The 24,169-nt window shown below is 42.0% G+C and overlaps 1 protein-coding gene across 1 annotated transcript in view; it reads left to right on the top strand.

The window, feature by feature from the left end:
* Positions 1–656: 656 nt before the first annotated feature.
* The window catches only part of cdhr2 (cadherin related family member 2), a 132,627-nt gene continuing 109,114 nt past the window's right edge, over positions 657–24,169 (top strand). The window contains exon 1 of the mRNA XM_072590895.1: positions 657–705. The gene's annotated coding sequence lies outside the window, so the exon portion shown is untranslated. The remainder of the gene's footprint in view (positions 706–24,169) is intronic.

The following is a 24,169-nucleotide window of genomic DNA, read 5'->3' as shown; positions in this document are numbered from 1 at the left end:
GTCCCCCCCACCCCCTCACCGCCTCCTCTGCTCCAAGGAAAACAAACCCAGCCTCTGTAGTTACTCCTTATAACTGAGGAAACACCCTGGCGAATCTCCTTTGCATCCTCTTCAGTGCAGTAATGTCCTTCAGATAGTGTGGCAACTAAAATTGCACACAATATTCCATCTGTGGCCTAACCAATACTTTATAAAATTGTAACAAAGACTTCTTTGCTCCTTTAATTCTCTGGTCGCAGCTAATGAAAGCAAGCAACAATGTTCATAGTGGCAGAAACCACAGCATAATCTCTCTGTTACATAAACATCTGCTTGATTACCTGGAGAATAAGGTCCCAGTATATGCAAATCTGGCCATTGTTGATATACATCGGAAAAATGCAAGAAATTAAATAATATGAAGTATGCTGCATCAATGCTTTGCTATGCATATGTTAATATTTATGTTGATAGACTTCAAACCTTGCCTCATGGTTTACTAGCAAGTACTCAATTTCTTACCAGATAATCTTTCTTCTTCTTTCTGACACGTGAAGGAAGTGTTTGTACTATTGCGAGCACCTTCTGTCAGTTGTGATTTGTTAATCATTAACATTTATAACATAGAAAGGTTTACTGCTTCAGCTGTAAAACAAGTAAAAGTCCATCAGTGTCAACCAACACAGGAAGAATAGACTTCGCAAAAAGAAGGTTCCAGTAAAAACCGTAAGTAGTCACATCTGCTTAGAGCTCCTCGTACACAAATTAAAAAGCATATTTAATTATCCTGTGATGATTTATTACTGTTTGATGTCTTAGAATTTGTGACAAAAGTTTTCATGAAGTAACTTATCACTATTGAATGCATTTTTTTGAAAACAGCGCAATATTCTTTACTTTGGAATTCAATATATGCTAGTGAAAAAGAATTTGTAAATTGATAGTAAATTACACCCCAAGTGGAAGATGGTTATGTTCAATATCATTTACATACATTACTGCCTGTTTCTCCATGACAGCAAATGACTAATGGATTTCTTTCTACCTTAGTTTTTCATCTTGCGAACCAAATTAAGCAACTACCTCTAACACTTGCACTACTTACTAATCTGCGCCAAATACAGGCAAACCATAGTGCCTTCTGCTAATTAGATGTATTTGATTCTTTAGTTATATGCTCTCATCTGCCGACTTTTATTCCTTCCTCCCTCTCTGTGATGAAGCACCTTTTTTACTTTGTGCTGAGGCCTCCGGTGAGATCTGAAATTGCTGTCACAGCCCAACCCCTGAGAGCATATTACATTGCAGCATCAAAGTGTGCTTTCAGTTTCTACAACAGTTTATACAGTGACATTGAAAATGTACATTGGGTTTCAAAATTCACACAGTCCCCTTCATGAGAACAGGCAAAGTGGGCCTGTATTCTCTCGAGTTTCGAAGAATGAGAGGTAATCTCATTGAAACTTACAAAATATGTAAAGGGATAGATAGAGGAGATGCAGATAAGATCTTTCCCTGGTTGGAGAGTTTAGAACAAGGGGACACAATTTAAAAATGAGGGGATACTTTTGGACTGAGATGAGGAGATTTTCTTTTACTCAGGAGGCTGTGAATCTTTGGAATTCTCTCTCCCAGGGGGCTGCGGCAGCTGGCCTTTAAGTATATTTAAAGAAGAGGTTGATAAACCTTTGATTACCAATGGCATAAAGGGTTATGGAGATAGTGTGGGTAAAAGGCATTGAAGTATTCAATCAGCCATGATCGTGTTGAATAGCAGTACAGGTTCAATGGGCTGGATGGCCTACTCTACTCCTATGTTTCCATTTAACATAAATAGAGCCCCCAATTATTTTGTAATTATCTATATGTAAATGAACATCTGCTTATATTTTGCCCTGAAAAGCAAAGTTAATAAGGTGTAATAGCTCAATTACGTCATGCTTTTCCACTTAGTACAGTGTTAGTGATCACTGTCATTTGGCCTCCTAACTAATGTCTTTATTCTTCTTCTTGTAAAAACTCTGGGCATAACTTCCCACCTTGAAAGTTAGAGTGTGGCATGTTGGATGCCCATCACACCCCCCAAGGCAAATTACCTCATGATTATGTGAATATCAGCTCATTCTCCATGTCAGTGTGGTGATGCATGAGCCACTTGTCTCATCACTCTCAGTGGTGTTGTCACCTTCCAGTCTTGAAGGTTCAGTTACCATCTTTAAATGCCAGCTGAACACCACTTAAAAATGCTGAAAACAAGGAACTTCCAGTCAGTCTGCAGTGTGTACCCCTATCCTGGAAATGCCAGCAATGATGGTTTCCTTGGTTTACTGGTGCTACGCTGAATTCTGTGGAAAGGTCATTCGACCCAAAACATTAACTCTGATTTCTCTCCACTGATGCTGCCAGATCTGCTGAGCTTTTCCAGCAATTCCTGTTTATGTTTATGATTTCCAGCATCAGCAGTTCTTTCAGATTTTCATATGAGAAGCAGCTGGTTCAGTTACCACTGATTGTAGTAAAAAGCTCTCCCTAAACCTGATGGGACAAAATTGGTTGGGAAAGATTCATCTAGTTTGACTCAACATTTTTCAGTTAGAAAACGGCTGAGTGAAGTCCTAATTAAATACCTGGAAGAATTTCAGGAAAGTCTAGGGGCCATCAAAGGAGCCAAGGCCACCTTACATGTTTACTTGAAAATAATTCCACGATTCTGCAAGGCCTGACCGGTGCCATTTGCCTTATGGGCAAAAGTAGAGACAGGAATCAAAAGGCTAGAAAGCGAAGGAATCATCAAACCAGTTTGCAGAATGGGCAGCATTGGTCGTACCAATTGAGAAGCCCCGTTGGGTCAGTTTGTCTTTGTGGGGCTTTTAAACAAATGGTAAACCATTTTTTGCAGCTGGATAAATGCCGAATCCTTCGCAACGTGGATTTATATGCAAAGCTGGCAGGGGACGCTGACCTTCATGAAGCTGGACATGAACCATGTGTTCTTGTAATTGTGGTTAGATGAGGATTCCCAGAAGTATGTTATAATTAATACCCATAGGGAACCAATTTACTGCCATTTGGGGTATGGTCAACCTATGCAATTTTTCAGTGGATGATGGAGAATACTTTACAAGGTCTACCTAGGTTGCCATTTATCTAGATGATGTGCTAATAACAGGGAAAACCAATAAAAAACACTTAGTGAACTTGAACATAGTCCTTAGATGTTTCTCCCAGGCGGGTGTACACCTTAGATGGGAAAAATGTGCCTTTCAGGTACTCCAAGTGACCTACTTGGGCTACAGAGTGAGGATGATCAGAGGTATTGTTGCTTAGATCTTTCCTTGGGCTGGTGAATTGTTTTGGAATGTTCATACATAACTTGGCCTCCATCTTTATACTTCTGTACTAATGCTTAAAAAAGGGTCAGCCTTAGAATGATCATGTAGCCAAGCTATAGCTTTTGGGGAAGTGAAGAAACAGCCATCATCCTTCAAGGAGTTACCACACTATGATCCCAAGTGAGACCTGGTACTGACATGCGATGCCTCCCCGTAAGGCATAGAAATAACATTAGCTCAGGGTGTCCCAATGGAGAGGAATGCCCAATTGTGCATTGTCCAGGAGGCCATGTAGCAAATGCAGATGCATTGAACAGCCTCCCACTGGCAAATACACCACTAATGGTACAGCCAGTGGAAGAGTCCGCAATGGTTTTAAATTTTCTGGACACATTTCCAGTCACAGCTGACAATATCAGACTTAGGAGGCAGAAAGATCTGGTCCTGGCAAAACTGAAACAGCTGGTGGTGATGGGAAACCAAAGGGCCGTCACAACCAGAACTAAACCTGTTTGGATCTGGAGAGTCCAGATCGCAATAGAGGACAGCATATTATTATGGGGAGCAAGAGTGATTGTCCCAAGCAAAGCTTGCCACCAGATATTGGCTGAACTCCACCAGGGTCAAATAAGGGTTTCCAAAATGAAGATTTTGGTGATAACCTATGTCTGGTGGCCAGGATTGGATGCAGCCATAGCCGTGTTGGTGGGGGTAGTGCCCAGAGTGCAAACAAGGAGAACATTTGCTGCCAACTGCTTCCCCACATTTGTAGGAATGGCCAGTAAACCCTGGACTTGATTACATGTTGACCATGCCGGCCCTTTCATGGGCTCAATGTTTTTAGTCATAGTGCACGCCCATTCAAAGCAGCTGGACGTGCATAGAGTTTATTCGTCAAACATGAAGATGACAATGGAAAAATTGTGCTCATCATTTAAAATACACGGACCCATGGAAATGTTGGTCATAAATAACAGGCTATCATTTAGCAGGAGGGGCCTTGAGAATTTTCTAGTCAAATAGCATTCGACATTTAAGGACAGCTCCATACTATCCATCATCCAATGGCCTGGCTGAAAGAGCAGTCCAAACTTTGATGGCAGGCTTAAAGAAACAGCCTATAGCTTCAGTAGATACCAAACAGACCTGGTTCCTATTTGATTAGAGGACCGCCTCTAATACAACTACAGGGATAGCTCCAACAAAGATGCTAATTGGAAGAAGACTCCGCACCAGATTAAATCTCTTCTTCACGGACCTGATGGAGGGGAGGGTGAAACAGCATCAGAAATGCCAATGCTGGGCACAAGACTCCAATAAGCAAGAGGACAAAGTTTGATGTAGAAAGAAAGGGAATGGCTGCATGGGGAAGAGGCATAGTCAATGTGAGGTCAGATCCAGTGACATATAAAGTTTAGGTAGGTGTGACTGTCCTGAACAAGAATGAGGACCATATGAAAGCTGCAAACTTGCAAATGGTGTAAGAGCAAAACTTGCCTGGCTCCTCAGAAGAGCCAGAAAGGCTGCTGGAACCCACAGGTTCTCTTTCTTCATCAAACATGAAGATACCTCAGAATCTGAGATGGACACAGCAGATGTTGCCACCTCAATGCCTTTTCTTTCTGGAGAAGGGAATGATTTTCTTCCAAGATGATCTGGGTGCAAGAAGCGAGCTACTGTGTGCTTGGATCAAGACAGAATCAGAGGAACCTGATTTGGTGCTAAAACACCCTGGGAGGTGCTAGGAAAAAAAGAACCAGCCTATGTCCTTAGACTCAGAGGCAGAGGGATATAGTGATTGTAATGTGGTCAGCCAGGTGGACCACATAGAATATAAGTTCCCTGATTGGGGCCTGTTAATGTGATCCAATTAAGGAGTCCTGGCTGACAGATTTAAACAGGAATGTCAGACACTCCTGTCATTCTGAGAGCTGGCTCTGAGTGAGCTTGATCAGCATCAAGGGCTTTCCACGTGTAAATAAAGGATGACATGGTGATGGAATATCAGCCTCTGTGGAGTTATCTCAGTGGCTGTAGCCAATAAATAATAGTAATTTTTGATTTGAGTGCTTCTGGTTGCTTCCCATGTTATGAAGTGAAACTGCCATTGAAATTAATGGGGCTGTTCAGAGATTTACATTGGCTATCCTGTTAATACTATTGGAATGGAGCTGGACTAGAATAAAGTGACATTTCTTGTAGTAGATAAAATTAAGTTAATGTTACATATGTATAATTTGTTCAGTTAAAAAGAGCAACACTATTTTTAATGACATTTGATATTTAAAGAAACTGTGCACTTAGACTTCACTTCCTTTGCGTGAAATAAAACTGCGAGTTGTTAACCTGGAGTACATCACGAAGTGATTACATCTTGTTATTTCTGTCACATGGATGCAAAGAAAGTACACTCCATGAATGGTGGTGAACTTTAAATAACACCTAGGAGACTTAGTGGATCTGATATTTGAATATTTGGGCTCCTTAGCCTTGAAATGATGCATCTGAAGGTGGTATTAATAATCGTGAAAATTAAGTTTCTAATATATTACAAGATTAGGACTTGTGGTTAACAAGGTTAAGCATATAAATGAAAATAGGCAACTAATTTCAGGAATATTTTTGTCACACAAAAGGCAAGTAACATACAGACTGGACAGTTGGAGAGAGAAAGAGAATAGAAGCTGAATCCCTGCCATCATTTAAGAATTATTGGATGGTACAACTGGGAAACGTATGAGTGTTTTGGGGCAAATGAAGTATGATGGGCTGAATGGCCTATCTCATCCATCATTATCTTGTAATTTTATTTGGTTATTATCAGAAAAGTAAGCAATAACTTGCAGTAATACAGTGTTTTTTGGGATTTCAAGTCATCTCAACATTTTACAGCAATGGACATAGAACATAGAACATAGAACATAGAAAAATACAGCGCAGTACAGGCCCTTCGGCCCTCGATGTTGCGCCGACCGAAACCTACCTAACCTACACTAGCCCAATAACCTCCATATGCTTGTCCAATGCCCGCTTAAATGACCATAAAGAGGGAGAGTCCACCACTGCTACTGGCTGAGCATTCCATGAACTCACAACCCGCTGAGTAAAAAATCTACCCCTAACATCTGTCCTATACCTACCACTCCTTAATTTAAAGCTGTGTCCCCTAGTAACAGCTGACTCCATACGCGGAAAAAGGTTCTCACTGTCAACCCTATCGAAACCCCTAATCATCTTGTACACCTCTATCAAATCTCCCCTAAACCTTCTTTTCACCAATGAGAAAAGTCCCAAGTGCCTCACCCTTTCCTCATACGATCTTCCTACCATGCCAGGCAACATCCTGGTAAACCTCCTCTGTACTCGTTCCAATGCCTCCACATCCTTCCTATAGTATGGCGACCAAAACTGCACACAATACTCCAGATGAGGCCGCACCAGAGTCTTATACAACTGCAACATGACCTCAGGACTCCGGAACTCAATTCCTCTACCAATAAAGCCCAGTACACCATATGCCTTCTTCACAGCTCTATTTACCTGGGTGGCAACTTTCAAAGATCTGTGTACATGGACACCAAGATCCATCTGCTCATCCACACTACCAAGTAGTCTACCATTAGCCCAGTAATCCATCTTCTTGTTACTCCTACCAAAGAGAATGACTTCACACTTAGCTACATTGAATTCCATTTGCCACCTTACTGCCCAGCTCTGCAACTTATCTATATCGCGCTGTAACCTGCCACATCCTTCTTCGCTGTCCACAACTCCACCGACTTTCGTGTCATCCGCAAACTTGCTCACCCAGCCTTCAAGCCCCTCCTCCAGGTCATTTATAAAAATGACAAACATCAATGGTCCCAAAACAGATCCTTGTGGAACACCGCTAGTAACTGCGCTCCAAGATGAACTTATACCATCAACTACTACCCTCTGTCTCCTTACAGCCAGCCAATTCCTAATCCAAACCTCTAATGCACCCTCAATGCCATACCTCTGTAGTTTTTGCATTAGCCTGCCATGGGGTACCTTATCGAACGCCTTGCTAAAATCCATATACACCACATCTACTGCTTTACCCTCGTCCACTTCCTTGGTCACCTTCTCAAAGAATTCAATAAGGTTTGTGAGGCACGACCTGCCCTTCACAAAACCATGCTGACTATCCTTGATCACATTATTCTTATCCAGATGTTCATCAATCCTATCCCTTACAATTCTCTCTAAGACTTTGCCCACAACAGAAGTGAGACTCACTGGCCAATAGTTACTCGGGCTATCCCTGCTCCCCTTCTTGAACAAGGGGACCACATTCGCTATCCTCCAGTCTTCTGGCACTATTCCCGTAGACAACGACGACATAAAAATCAAGGCCAATGGCTCCGCTATCTCCTCCCTAGCTTCCCAGAGGATCCTAGGATAAATGCCATCAGGCACAGGGGACTTATCTATTTTCATCCTTTCCAGTATTCCCCAGACCTCTTCCCTACGTACCTCAAGGCCATCCATTCTAATCACTTGTGACTCATTATTCACATCAGCAACAGTGTCCTGTTCCTGAGTCAATACTGACGAAAAGTATTGATTTAGTGTCTCACCAATCTCCTCCGCCTCTACACACAACTTCCCACTACTATCCTTGACTGGACCGATACCTACCCTAGTCATCCTTTTATTCCTGACATACCTATAGAAAGCCTTTGGGTTTTCCCTAATCCTACCAACTAAGGACTTTTCATGTCCCCTTCTCGCTGGTCTTAGCTCTCTCTTTAGATCCTTCCTGGCTACCTTATAACTCTCAATCGCCCCAACTGAACCTTCACGCCTCATCTTTACATAGGCCGCCCTCTTCCCTTTCACAAGGGATTCCAATTCCTTATTAAACCACGGCTCCCTCACAAGACCCTTTACTCCCTGCCTGACTGGTACATACTTATCAAGGACACCCATTAGCTGTTCCTTGAACAATCTCCACATATCATTTGTGTTCTTCCCTTGAAGTCTATTTTTCCAATCCACGCATCCTAAGTCATGCCTCACCGCATCATAATTTCCCTGCCCCCAGCTATAAATGTTGCCCTGCAGTGCACACTTATCCCTCTCCATCACTAGAGTAAAAGTCACCGAGTTGTGGTCACTGCCCCCGAAGTGCTCACCTACCTCCAAGTCTAACACCTGGCCTGGTTCATTACCTAGAACCAAATCCAGTATAGCCTCACCTCTTGTTGGCCTGTCTACATATTGTGTCAGGAAACCCTCCTGCACACATTGGACAAACACCGACCCATCTAACGAACTCAAGCTATAGCTTTCCCAGTCAATATCTGGGAAGTTAAAGTCCCCCATAACAACCACCCTGCTACTTTCACTCTTCTCCTGAATCATCCTCGCAACACTTTCCTCTACTTCTCTCGGACTATTAGGAGGCCTGTAGAAAACTCCTAACAGGGTGACCTCACCTTTCCTATTTCTAACCTCCGCCCACACTACCTCAGATAGCAAGTCTTCCTCCATCACCCTTTCTACTGCTGTAATACTATCCTTGACAAGCAATGCCACACCTCCCCCTCTTTTACCCCCATCTCTGACCCTACTAAAACATTTAAACCCTGGAACCTGCAACAGCCATTCCTGTCCCTGTTCTACCCACGTCTCTGTAATGGCCACAACATCGAAATCCCAGGTACCAACCCATGCTGCAAGCTCACCTAGCTTATTTCTTATACTTCTGGCATTGACGTATACACACTTCAAGCCACCTTCCTGTTTACAGGCACCCTCCTTCGAGATCAATGCCATGTTCCTAACCTCCCTACACTCAAGGTCCTGTACCCTAAAGCTACAGTCCAGGTTCCCATGCCCCTGCAGAGTTAGTTTAAACCCTCCCAAAGAGCACTAGCAAACCTCCCCCCAAGGATACTGGTGCCCCTCAGGTTCAGGTGTAGACCATCCTGTTTATAGAGGTCCCACCTTCCCCAGAAAGAACCCCAGTTGTCCAGAAACTGGTATCCCTCCCTCCTGCACCATCCCTGTAGCCACGCATTTAAGTCTTCTCTCTCCCTATTCCTCGACTCTCTATCACATGGCACGGGTAACAAACCAGAGACAACGACTCTTTTCGTTCTAGCTCTGAGCTTCCAACCTCGCTCCCTGAAAGCCTGCCTAACATCCTCACCCCTCTTCCTACCTATGTCGTTGGTGCCAACGTGGACCACGATCTGGGGCTGCTCCCCCTCCCCCTTGAGGACCCGGAAAACATGATCAGAGACATCACGTACCCTTGCACCTGGGAGGCAACATACCAATCGTGAGTCTCTGTCGCCCCCGCAAAACTGCCTATCTGTGCCCCTCACTATCGAGTCCCCAATAACTATCGCTCTACCTTTCTCCACCCTTCCCTTCTGAGCAACGGGGACAGGCTCCGTGCCAGAGGCCTGAACCTCGTTGCTTACCCCTGGTAAGTCATCCCCCCCACAAGTATCCAAAACGGTATACTTGTTATTGAGGGGAACGACCGCAGGGGGTCCCTGCACTGGCTGCTTCCTCCCAGTCCCCCTCACTGTCACCCATCTCTCTATAACTTTCGGAATAACTACTTCCCTAAAGCTCTGATCTATGACCACCTCTGCCTCCTGAATGATCCGCAGTTCATCCAACTCCAGCTCCAGTTCCCTAACACGGTCTTGGAGGAGCTGCAGATGGGTGCACTTCTTGCAAGTGTAATCAGGAGGGACGCTAATGGCTTCCCTCACCTCATACATGTTGCAAGAGGAACATTGCACTGCCTTCGCTGCCATCCCTCTAAAAGAGAAACTTTAAAAACTAGATCTAAAGAAACAAACAAGCAAAATGCAGCACTTACCTGCTTGTCACAATGGGTCTTATTATTAGGTTAGAGGAGGAGGGCGGGTGGGAGGCTCTACCCATGTCGTGCCTCGGGTTCCTCGCCTGCACGCTTTTATAAGAAAAAAACCTTCCCAGGTAAGCTAGCGCGACACCAGCTTCCGGGTCCGCTAGGCGCTTAAAAAACACTTTAAATTTTAGCCATTAAAAAAACAATAACTGGACTATACCGTGACTTAAAAAAACACCATCAGACAGCCGTTACCTGCTCCGCTGAAAGAGTGAGGACTAAAGTGTTATCACTGTGGTAAACCTGGGAAACATGGTAGCCAATTTGCACATAGTTTGTTCCCTCAAACAAGAAACGGTTAACAACTAGATAACAGCTTTAGTGATATTCACTAAGATATATACACACAGGACAGAATTTTCTCCTACCTGATCTAACATGAGCAATGGTGAGAAAAATGGGGAAATACTCAGAGTTTGATTAAATCAAAATCCTGACGTTGAGAAATTTGGTTTGTAATTTTACCCTCAAGTCTTAAATGGCAGCTCTAGAATCTCACAATTGAGTGATGAGTATTTTACTTCCATACCCTTGCATCTCCTTAAAGCCCAACTCAATATATCTCTATGCTCCTTTCAATTCTCCTCTCATCTGAGAAATTAGATGCAGCAAATTTTTGTTGCTTGTCAAAGTGGAGAGCAAGGAATAGTCAAGGGGGTGGATGTGTCATTGCATGGTGCTATGGCACATCAACTTTACACCATTTTTAAATTCGCTTGTGAGATGTAGATGCTGCTGGCTGGACTGACATTTATCGCCCTTCCCTAGTGCCTTTGAGAAGGTAGTGCTTTCTTAAACCAATGCAGTTCATGCACTTGAAGTAGACACACAATGCTGTTATAAGGGTTATTCCAGGATCTTTATCCGAGGATGCTGAAGAAATATGTGGATGGTGAGTGGCTTGTTGGGGAACTTCAGTTGATGGTGTTTCCAAGTATTTGCTGCCCTTGCCCTTCTGGAAGGAAGTGGTCATGGGTTTGGAAGGCGGTCGTGATGAAATTGTACAGTCCGTCTTGTAGATGGTACACATTTCTGCGACTGAGTTTTGATGGTGGAGGGAGCGGATGTTCATGGAATTAATGCAAAACAAGTCCTGAATGGTAGTAAGTTTCTTGAGTGTTGTTGGAGCTGCATGATCCAGTGAAATGAGGAATATTCCCTCACATTCCTGATTTGCACCTTGTAGATGGTGAACAGATTTTGATTTGTCAGGAGGTGACTTTCATTGCAGGTTTCTGACCTGAGTTATTTATGTGGCTAGTTCAATTCAGATTCTATATTATGTTTTTATATTAGATTCCCTGCAGTATGGAAACAGGCCCTTCAGCCCAACAAGTCCACGCCGACCCTCCGAAGAATAACCCACCCAGACCCATTCCCCTGCCCTATATTTACCCTTGAATAATGCACCTAACACTGTGGGCAATTTAGCATGGCCAATTCACCTGACCTTCACATCTTTGGATTGTGGGAGGAAACCAGAGCACCCAGAGGAAACCCACGCAGACATGGGGAGAATGTGCAAACTCCACCAGATTCTGGTCAATGGTAGCCTCTGAGGTGCTGATAGTGAGGGATCCAGTGGTGGTATTGCTGTTGAATGTCAGAGGATTTTGGTTTGGTTATTTCTTGTTGGAGATGGTCATTGCCTGGCATTGGTGTAGCCCAAATGTCAGTTGCCACTTTCAGCCCAAGCCTAGATATTGTCCAAGTCTTGTTGCATTTGGACACGGACTGTCCCAGTATCTGAGGTGTTGCAAATGTTGCTGAATTTGTGAAATCATTTGCAAACATCCCTACTTCTGACCTTATCATGGAGACAGGTTCATTGTTGAAATAGCTAGGTCACTACCCTGAGGAGTTCCTGCAGAATGTCCTGGAGATGAGATGATTGACCTCCATCTATCACAATCATTTTCCTTTGTGCAAGGTATAACTTCAACAAACACAGGTCCCCGATTCCCATTGACTCAAATTTTGCTAGGGATCCTTGATGCCACACTCAATCAAATGTGAGCTTTGATGTCAAAGGCAGTCACTCTGAGCAGTTTATGTGGCAAGCACACTGCATGTGTTTCAAGAAAATAGCTTTGGGAGGCATGGTGGCACAGTGGTATGCATTGCTGCCTCACAGCATCAGGGATCTGGATTTGATTCCAGCCTTGGGTGACTGTGGCATTTGCACATTCTCACCTTGGGTTTCCACTGGGTTCTCCTGTTTCCTACCACAGTCCAAAGATGTGCAGGTTATGCTATGCTAAATTGTCTAGTGGTGTTCAGAGATGTACAGGCCAAATGGATTAACTATGGTAATGTGGGGTTACAGGGATAGGGTGGGATGCATTTTGGAGGGTTGTTGCAGACTTGATAGGCTAAGTGACCTCTATCTGCACTGTATGAATTCTATGTCTGAAAGTCAAAGGGGAGTAATTCTTATTAGGGTGAATGGGCATTTGGTCTGTTGGTGGAATGACCACAGTCAATCAAAAGGTAGTCCTGCAGGTCAAGTACAAGCAGTCCAGGATTACAGGCAGGTGGGTCAGGGTGCTGTGGGGGCATCATTCCAGGGATGGACCTCTCTTTCCTGCAGTGTTGCACAAAGAGTGATTGGGAATGATGGAAGTGGATGGAAGAGCTGTTAAAGATGATCCGTAAGCAGACGTATTGAGGCATTCCCTGTCAGTGAGTAGGAAGATCAGAGGGTGGAAGAGTTCATAGTTTGGGAGAATAAGGTGGTGAATCATGAAGATTGTAATTTGAATCTTAGTTAGAGGCATGTAAACTGGTAGAGTTACCATTCTACCACTGGTAGAGTGAGTGCTGTCCCTGTGAGCGTGCGGGAGAGAGAGAAGATGGTAGCTCTTGCCCTTCCAGAGTGCAGAGATCACTGACATTTTCTTGTCCTGTTGGATGCCTTTCTTCATCTGAGCCATAACACAGAACCAGACTGCAACTTGGACCAGCTTAGCTTTGTTTGTTGGCTATGTCATCATTTTTCAGTCTGAAGACAAATAATAGTGCTCTTCTCCACAACCGCATCCAATAAGATCTCAAAGTCCCCATTCCTGAAGTAGGAAGTGATATTTCCCTTATGCCCCATGTAATCAGTGATATCAATCAATGTGAGGGCAAATTTGGATTGCAGTATTTGATGTTATGCACAATTTGGATGTTAAACAGGATCCCATGGCCTAAACATCAGACAGCATCATCCCTGAGAAAGACCCCCAAGATGCCAGTTGCGTCATTTAATGAAGTGAAGGGTGGAAGATTGTATGAGAAAATTGCACGTTTTGGGATGCTGCTGCAGTGGTGAGGGCAGTGTGGTCTGTTCCTTGTGGTTGTTGCAGCTATATCCTGGTGGATCTTGTTGAGTGGTAGTCTGCTTTAGCAGCTTTGGTGGCGCAGTGGGTCTGGCCTGGGATTTGAGAATGGCCCAAAATATGGAGGCTTTGATGTCTGCTTTCTGTAGCAGTGGAGAATGTGGTTCCTGTTTTTACCCTGACTTTGGGAACCCACGAACCGTGAATTGAACAAAGATGGACTTTGACTTAATTATTTTTACAGATGATTTCTGTTATTAATATAGGCATTGGAGTATGGCGACTTAAACACTTTTCTCTGTACCTTTTGTAGAAATGCAAGTCACCATAAATGACTATTCCATTCTAAAAGTCACTTTGAGCGACGGGAGACTGTGTGCCAGGAATCTCACTTGACAAAAGACTAACTGAGAAAGAGAAAATTTCACCCATATCCTACCCTAGTCTTTTTTGAATCAGGACTATGAAATCCAGATAGACCCTTGGATTAAGGACTCATCTGAAAGCTAACATCACCACAGTACAGAATTCCCTCAGCACTGCACTAAAATACCAACATAATATGTACTTGAATCACTTGGATAGGGCTTGAACCATAACAAGCAGTAAGCCACATTGGGCATTTAATCCAGCAAAATAATTTATTTTGGCTGTTGAGGATATGTGAGGACTTCTGAGAGATTTTTTTGTGTACAATTCAACATTTAAATAGGATAAAGATAAAAAAAATTCTGAACTATTGCATATTATAAAGAGCTATTCTGTTGTTGCTTCTGTGTTCAGCTTTTACCACATGCTCGATAACGTGAGCTAAAACAATAAATATTTAAAGCAAATTTTAGTTTTGGATAAGCACATTAAAGCTATTTGATTGATGATGTTGTGGAAGTTTTTTTCTCATTGAATGGGATAAAAAATATATTTTAATCATGTGTGGTATAAAATATGCAACAAATTAGCTGATACTTAAATAATGAGCTGGTGAAGGAACATGGATAATCCAAATTCCCAAAGTTTAATTCTGGTTCAATAAATGAAATCAGATTAATTGACTTTCTTTGCTGGTTAAATTAGGAACAGCCATTCAGCCCTTGAGCCTGTTTAATAAGCTCCCGACTGATCTATGACCTAACTCCGTTTGCCTGCCTTTTGCCATATTCCTTAATGCCTTTAGTTAACAAAAGTTTAGTTATCTAGATTTAAAATTAACTACTGATCCAGCATCCGCTGCCATTTGTGGAAAAGAGTTCCAAACTTGTACACTTCTGTATGCAGATGTGCTTTCTAACATCTCCCCTGAATGTTCTGGCTCTAATTCTCAGATTATGACCCCTTGTTCTAGAATCACCATCAGTGGAAATAGGTTATCTTTTCTAGCCTGTCTTTTCCTGCTAATAGTTTGAAGACGTCTATCAGATCACCCTTTTAGGTTCCAGTGAAAACAGGCTAAATTTGCGTAATCTCTCCTCATAACTTAACCCCTGAAGTCCTAGTATCATTCTTATACACCTAAATTGTACTCCCTCCAATGCCAATATGTTCTTCCTAAGGTATAGTCCTCAGTTCTGCTCATATTCCTTCAAGTGAGGGCTAACCTGTGATTTGTATAACTGCAGTATAATTTCTCAATCCTCATACTCCAGTTCTCTACATATAAAGGCCAGTGTTCTATTAGGTTTCTTGGTTATTTCCTGCACCAGTTCATGGCAGTTTATGGATGTTTGCACCTGAACCCCAAGTCCCTTTGAACACCCACTGCATTTAAATGCATACCATCTAGACAGTACACTGATTGAACCTTTTTTGTTCCAAAATAGATAACCTCACATTTTCTTATACTGAATTCCATCTGCCACAGTTTTAGCATTCACTTGGGCTATTCATATACCATTGTAATTTTATGCAATTATGGACACTGTCTACAATGTCACCTAAGTTTGTGTTATCAGAAAATTTGGATCTATAACTTTCTATGTCATTATCAAATAATGAATAAATAATGTGAATAGCTGAGGCCTTAATACTGAACCTTATGGAACCCGACACTGGTCACATCCTGCCAATTTGATTACTTACCTATGATCCCTATTTTCTACTGCCTGCCACCCAATCAATTTTCTAGCTGTGTCAGTAATTTGCCCTCATTTCCATAAGCTATTATGTGGAACGTTATCAGATGCTGGTCCATATAAACAACATCCATGGATATTCCCCTGTCCATAACCATGGTCACCCCTTCAGAAAATTCAATGAGTTTGATCAGGCCTGATCTACCTGTCATGAAGTTATGCTGGCTCTCTCTGATTAACTGAAAGTTTTCTCGGTGTTCAGTTACCCCATCCTTGATTATAAACTCCAACAAAATCCCGACCACAGATGTTAGAATAACTAATCTGTAATTCCCTGGTTTCCTCTTTCGCCTTTCTTAAAAAGGAGTGTGTTTGGTAATTTTACCAATCCAGCTGGATGATTCCTGTTTCCAGGGATCTCTGAAAGGTTATAGTCAGGGCAGTTATAATGTGCTCCCCTACTTCCTTTAAAATCCTTGGATGGAAATAGTCAGGAACAGGTGATTTGTCACTCTTTTCATTCTATTAATTTCCTTATCACTGATGTTTTGCTCACATTAATTTTATTCCATCCCTGTTCTCGATCCACTATTAATTTCCTTGGGATTTGCAGCAACCTAGTCTTCTTTTCTACGATAGGTAATGAGGCAGAATAATTACTCAACATAGATTCCATTTTCCTCTCGTCATTGATGATGTCTCCACTTTTAGTTTTCAATGGACAAATATTGCTCCTGATCATCTGCTTTCCCTTTATCCAACTATGACATTCCTTTTTACTGATTTTGATGTCCCTGACAAGTTTCTTTTCATAATCCTCTTTGGTAGCTCTTATAAGCTGCTTTCTGGTCCTTTGCTGGTCTTTGTTTCGTTCCAATTCGACAGAATCTGTGCTATTTTTTGCATTTACGCTTAAATCTACTCTTGAAGTGAACAGCTACATTAATGGAGTAAAGAATGAAAAGTAGAGCATGCTGATTATAATTATTTCAAAAATAGAGTTACTATCATGTATTAATGGATTGTGAAAAAGCTTTATATTGATTTACTTTGAGGTTGTATCATTCAACTGACATTATGTGTTTCTAAATTGTCAATGTACTGTAACTAGAAATGTAATTTTACCTTGCTGACTGCCAGATGTCCAAATCTTATCTCAATGGTCCATGTTTATCACTGGTTCAAAGGTTCAAACAATGTGGCTCAGTTCAGGGAGTGATTTGGAAATAATTGCCTCTGATGAATTTCTTCGTAACCTATAAGTGGCACAAACGAGAGGTAGACAGTGATGTATTCTTTAGTTGGGTCTAAAGGTCAAGGTTTATTCATAACATTAAAAGTATGAAGTAAACACCTAAAACTTAAACAGTGAAGAAATAAAGTTGTTGTACGATGTAATTATTGAGTTGCCACTTAAATAATGAACATAGATATTCACCTGTTCCAGTGCTAATACCCCAGTACAGATGGTACACATGTAGATCATAGATTTTCTGTTGATGTATTGACAGAATATTTTCTAGCAAATCAGACTGATTCTGTTTAGCAGTCTGCACTGGACAGCATTTTTACCCAGTGTAAACACATCATTACCCCACTGTCTTCTGACCAGAAAACAAATCAGACACTGCAAGGGAAACTTCCTCAAAACGTAAAGATAATAAGTGAAAACAAACAATAAATGACATTCACGTTCACATCGTTCTTTTCATTCTCCCATTTCTCTCCCTTTCTGCTCGGTCATGCTGCATTTAAGGCAGTACCATGTTGACAGTTCATGTTCACTTCTGCTCTGCCATGATCTTTCTAATTGCTCATTACTCTCATATTGCACATTGCACCACATTCACCACTCATGCAGAATAACTGTATTTTGTTCAGCGTATATGAACAAAAAATGTCCTCGCATGATTGCTATAAATGGTACCAAATAGTAGGGAAATGTAACTTCCAAATAAGAGGACAGAATTAAGACAATAACTTTATTTGGAGTATCATGTATAACTTTATTTGGTCCCCTTACTTAAGAAAAGGGGCGGCACGGTGGCACTGTGGTTAACACTGCTGCCTCACAGTGCCAGAGACCTGGGTTCAATTCCTGCCTCAGGCAACTGACTGTGTGGAGTTTGCACATTCTCCCCGTGTCTGTGTGGGTTTCCTCCGGGTGCTCCGGTTTCCTCCCACAATCCAAAAATGTGCAGGTTAGGTGAATTGGCCATGCTAAAAAATTGTCTGTAGTCTTAGGTGAAGGGGTAAATGTAGGGGAATGGGTCTGGGTGGGTTGTGCTTTGGCGGATCGGTGTGGACTTGTTGGGCCGAAGGGCCTGTTTCCACACTGTAAGTAATCTAATCTAAAAGATATGGTTGTATTAGAAGCAGTTCAGAGGAGGTTCTCTAGACCCAGAGGTGAGGGGTCTGTCTTATGAAGAGGGAAGGAGCAGCTTAGGCTGGGGTTTACAAGAATGAAAGGAGTTGTATAAGATGCTAAAGGGAATTGACAAAATACATGTAGACAGGATGTTTCCTCAAAGGTTGGATCATATGGAATACAGGGAGAACTGGATATTTGGATCCAGAACTGGCTCAAATGTAGAAGGCAGAGGATGTTGGTGGAGGGTTGCTTTTTAGACCTGGAGGCCTGTGACCAATAGTGTGCTATAAGAATCAGTGCTGGGTCCACTGCTTTTTGTTATTTATATAAATGATTTAGATGTGAGCATAGGAAGTTTTCAGATGGTTAGTATGTTTTCAGATGACACCAAAATTGGAGGTGTAGTGGATAGTGAAGGAGGTTACCTCAGAGTACAACAGGTTGATCAGATGGGCCATTGGGTTGAGGAGTGGCGATGGATTTTAATTTAGATAAATGTGAAGTGCTGCATTTTGGAAAGGCAAATTAGGGCAGGATTTATATATTTAATGGCAAGGTCCTGGGGAGTGTTGCTGAACAAAGAAACCTTGGAGTACAGGTTCATAGTTTCTTGAAAGGGGACTTCCAGGTAGACAGGATTGTGAAGAAGTTATATGGTATCCTTTCCTTTATTGGTCAGAGCATTGACTGAAGGAGTTGGGAGGTCATGTTGTGACTGTACAGGACATTGGTTAGGCCGCTTTTGGAATATTGCGTGCAGTTCTGGCCTCCCTGTTATTGGAAGGATATTGTGAAACTTGAAGAGGTTCAAAAAAGATTTATAAGGATTTTACCAGGGTTGGAGGATTTGAGTTATAGGGAGGGGCAGAATAGGCTGGGGCTATTCTTCCTGGAGCATTGGAGGCTGATGGGTGACCTTAGAGAAGGTTATAAAATCATAAGGAGCATGGATAGGATGAATAGCCAAAGTCTTTTTCCTGGGATGGAGGAGTCCAAAACTTGAGGGCAAGTGTTTATTTTGTGAGGGGAAAAATTTAAAAGGGACTTAAGAGCAACTTTTTCAGGTAGAGGGTGGTGCGTATATGGAATGAGCTGCCAGAGGATGTGGTGGAGGCTGGTACAATTACAACATTTAAAAGGCAAATGGATGGGTAAAAGAATAGGAAGAGTTTAAAGTGATATGGGTCAAATGCTGGCAAATGGGACGAGATGAATCTTGGATATTTGATTGGCATGGATGAGTTGGATTGGAGGGTCTATTTCCATGCTGCACGGCTCTCTCACTGTATGTGGGGGAACCTAGAACAAGAGGAAAGTGTGAAACAGACTGATATGCTAGAACAGGTTGATGTTAGGAAGGAGGATGTGCTGGGGAAGAGATTGCTGCACCTTTGGTGATGATCTTTGCATCCTCACCGTCCACTAGAAAACTGCCAGATGATTAGAGGGTGACAAATGTTATTCGCTTGTTCAAGAAAGGGAATAGGGATAACATGAGGAATTACAGACCAGTCTGTCTTATGTCAGTGGTGGGCACAGTACTGGAGAGGACTCTGAGAGACAGGATTTGTGATTACTTAGAAAACCATAGTTTGATTAGTGATAGTCAGCATGGCTTTGTGAGGAGCAAGTCATACTTCACAACCCTAATTGAATTCTTTGAGAATGTGACAAAACATGTTGATGAATAAAGAGCAGTTGATGTGGTGTACATGGATTTTAGCAAGGCATTTGATGAAGTTCTGCATGGTGGCTTATTCAGAAAGTAATGAGGCATTGGATACAGGGAAATCTGGCCGTCTGGATACAGAATTGGCTGACTCATAGAAGACAGAGGGTGGTGGTAGATGGAAAGTATTCAGTCTGGATCTTTGTAACCAGTGGTGTTCTGCAGGGATCTGTTCTGGGACCTCTGCTCTTTGTGACTTTTATAAATGACTTGGATGAGGAAGGGATGTGGATAGTGTGGAGGGCTGTTGTAGGTTGCAACAGGGCATTGACAGGATGCAGAAGCGGGCTGATAAGTGGCAGAATGAGTTCAACCTGTGAAAGTCATTCACTTAGGAAGGTCAAACCTGAGTGCAGAATACAGGGTTAAAGGCAGGATTCTTGGCAGTGTGGAGGAACGGGAATCTTGGCATCTATGCCCATAGGTCCCTCAAGGTTGCCACCCAAGTTGATAAGGTTGTTAAGAAGGTGTATGATGTGTTGGCTTTCATTAGCGGGGGGACTGAGTTTAAGAACTGCAAGGTTATGCTGCAGCTCTATAGCCCTGGTTAGACCACACTGGGAATATTGTGTTTAATTCTGGTTGCCTCATTATTGGAAGGATGTGGAAGCTTAAGAGAGGATGCAGAGGAAATTAATTTACCAGGATGCTGCCTGGACTGGAGGGCATGTTTTATGAAGTAAGATTGAGGGAGCTAGGGCTTTTCTCATTGGAGCAAAGAAGAATGAGAGGTTACTTGATAGAGGTGTGCAAGATTTTGAGAGGCATAGATAGCGTGGATAGCCAGAGAGATTTTCCCATGGGGAAAATGTCTATCACGAGGTGGCATAATTTTAAAGTGGTTGAAGGAAGGTTTAGCAGAGATGTCAGAGGTAGTTTCTTTACCCAGAGAGTGGTGGGTGTGTGGAATGCACTGCTGGTAGTCATAGTAGAGTCAGATACATTAGGGACATTAAAGCGGCTCTTGGATAGGCACATGGAGTATATATAGTACAGTGAAAGATATCTAGGTTAGAATGATCTTAGAGTAGGATAAAAGGCCGGCACATTATTGAGGGCTGAAGGGCCTGTACTGTTCTGTGTTCTATATTCCATGTTCTAAGACGTCATAGTTTTAGGATAAGTGGTAGCAGATTTAAAACAGAGATGAGGAGAAATTACTTCTGTCAAAGATTTGTAAATCTGTGGAGTTCATTACCCCAGAGTGTGTTGGCTGCTGGGCTATTGTGAAAACTTAAGGAGGAAGTAGATAGATTTTTAATTAGTAATGAGTTCAAGGGTTATGGAGAGACAGTAGGAAAGTGGATTTGAAGCCAGGTTGAGATCAGCCATGATTGTTTTTTTTGATTAGATTAGATTACTTACAGTGTGGAAACAGGCCCTTCGGCCCAACAAGTCCACACCAACCCACCAAGTCCACATTTACCCCTTCACCTAACACTACAGGCAATTTAGCGTGGCCAATTCGCCTAACCTCCACATTTTTGCACCGGGGAGGAAACTGGAGCACCCAGAGGAAACCCATCCAGACACAGGGAGAATGTGCAAACTCCACACAGTCAGTCGCCTGAGGTGGGAATTGAACCCAGGTCTCTGGCGCTGTGAGGCAGCAGTGCTAATCACTGTGCCACCGTGCCACCCACATGGAGCATGTGAATTGCTTACTCCTGCTCCTCATTCTTATCTGTTGTTAACCATGATACTACAATAATGAAGAACCTTATGAAAGAACATTTGGTAGAGGTTCTGGTGATAATTATTTTACTGAGGCCATGATACCTCAATCCATTGTGAATCTAGAAATATAATGTCATTTAAAAATGTTACCAAAGCATTTGGAAGAAATTACATTTTACCTTCCAAAGCTCTTTAATACCTTAGGAAACAGCTCTGAAGAGTTCGTTGAAAATATGTAGAGGTACTTTGGAGCTATTATTCATAACTGCTTGCTAAAATCCTCTGAAGTGTTGAAAAATTTGAAAAAAATCCAGAACATTTGGTCTGCCAGTTGCTATGGAAATGTATTGTAGCCAGTATGAAAGAATACATCTTTGAAAGCTCTGAAACCACTGGAAGTGTTTGCTAAAGATGCAAATGAGCACTCCTGATGGTTCAGGGCTGTCAGTAGATGTTTTTAAGAATTGGATTTATTTGCACTTGCTGCTTTTAATAGTAGCAATGTGTGGAGATCAGTACCTTCACAGTTTAATTTTTTCACCATTATTAATGCAGTCAGAGAGAGAAAGATGTGTAGGCCTGCAACGTTTTTGAAGGGATTTATGCACATTTCTTAAAAAAAATGTAACTGATAGCTTCTGGAGGAAGTTACATGTGATTTCTTTGATCTACTTATTTAGATTCAGTTGGTGCTGGGGTTAGTATTAGTGTAGAACCCAGATTAAATTTGTCCTAGCAATTGAGTCTTTTGAATAGTTTTAAAAAATACAGTTCATTCTGCACTGCCCAGCAACAAGTGGGGACAAATGAACAAACAAGCCCACTAGCAGCTGTGGAGCAGCAGAATGTTTAAATGTGTAGATTAGCTAAATATACAGTCAAAGCAAAAGTGAGTTTTAATGGGAATTTTAAATGTGGAGTAACAACATTAGCATCAGAAGTACACATAATGATGATGATGATGATATAGTAGTGCTGTGGTCAAAATTATACCATTAAATGCTGAAAGCCAGAAGGGAGCAGATCACAGTTCCAGCCCAGTGTGAATATAATGTATGTGTATTGATGAAGCTCTTATAAAAAAATTCTTGCAGAAAATTTCATGCACTTCAGTAGCATTACTTTGGGAGAATAAAGAGAGTTACATCCCTAATACAAAACAAGACATTAGATATCACATAGATTGGGCTAAGCAAACCAGTTCATATGAGAAAGGTGAGAACACTTCGAGTATATTCAGAATAGTTTTCTGCCACAATAGGTCCTATAGCCAAGAAAGAAGTAGGCTACATTAGACTTAATAATGAGCATTGAGTCAGATTTACTTAATAGTTAAAGATGTGTGCTTATCTAATACTCATGGAGTTCAATGCTGTGTTTAAAAGGTAAAAGCCTGAAACAACTACTAGACTTAACTTAAAGTGACTTCAGTGGACTGAGAATGATGACCACCCACAGTCAACTGGGCATATCTGGGAATGAGGAAATTGACAGGACATCAGTGGGAAGTGCTCAAATAAGACTTGATCCTGATATAGAACCAAACAGTATTCCGAAAGGCAAGCACTCTTCCTGCCTGAACAAATTTGCTGGTATAAAATGTGGGAGACAACATAAAGCTAAAAGATAGAGCATTTAAAGATGTAGGAAGTATATCAGAAATTTCTGATTGTGAGAGATACAAGGAACAGCATGTTGCTAGGTTTGGAGGATTTGAGCTATAGGGAGAGACTGAATAGGCTGGGGCTGTTTTCCCTGGAGCGTCAGAGCTGAGGGGTAACCTTATAGAGGGTTACAAAATTATGAGGGGCATGGGTAGGGTAAATAGGCAAAGTCTTTTCCCTGGGGTCAGGGAGTCCAGAACTAGAGGGCATAGGTTTAGGGTGAGAGGGGAAAGATATAAAAGAGACCTACGGGGCAACTTTTTCACACAGAGAGTTGTACGTGTATGGAATGAGCTGCCAAAGGAAGTGGTGGAGGCTGGTACAATTGCAACATTTAAGAGGCATTTGGATGATTGCAACATTTAAGAGGCATATGAATAGGAAGGGTTTGGAGGGATATGTGCCGGGTGCTGGCAGGTGGGACTAGATTGGGTTGGGATATCTGGTTGGCATGGACGGGTTGGACCGAAGGGTCTGTTTCCATGCTGTACATCTCTATGACTCTATGACTGTAAATAAAATTCACAAGAAAGGAGACTCTTTAGTGTGAACATTCCCCATCTCTCACTCTCAGATTCAATGTTGGTTTCCTTAGGAGTTTTGGCATGATAGTTTCTTTCTCTTCTATATGTAAAAATGCAAAGTAATTATTTAGTAAATGTATTCTTTGCTCATTTCCATTGTTATCAGTTAATGAGGGACACACATTGCTCCAGATCATTCTCTTTTCCTACGGTGATTGTGATGAAGTAAAATTTGTGTTTTGCAAAACAAAGACACATTTTATCAAAGCTTTTGTCTTGTACACATCAGGACAACTCACAAAAATACTAACTCAAGGGGAAATTAGCATTTATACCTCATGAGAGGAGAGTGCTGATTAGAGGTCAACTCTGATTAATCGAAGTGTACTATGGAGATTGGACCCATGAATACTTATTGACAATTAATGACCTAGCATAGTTTACATTTTAAATCAGTCAGGTTGACTTTGATTGATCAGGGCATTTACCTGAGAAATAGACCAGCAAACAGCGGTCACCTATTTTATAAAGTTGAAACTTCATTGCAGGGATCCCCTGTGATTGTTCCTCTGGAAAACACGTATA

This window comes from Chiloscyllium punctatum, chromosome 20 (genome assembly GCF_047496795.1).
Source record: "Chiloscyllium punctatum isolate Juve2018m chromosome 20, sChiPun1.3, whole genome shotgun sequence".
NCBI classification, from domain to species: domain Eukaryota; kingdom Metazoa; phylum Chordata; class Chondrichthyes; order Orectolobiformes; family Hemiscylliidae; genus Chiloscyllium; species Chiloscyllium punctatum.
This window is presented reverse-complemented; position numbering and strand designations above follow the sequence as displayed.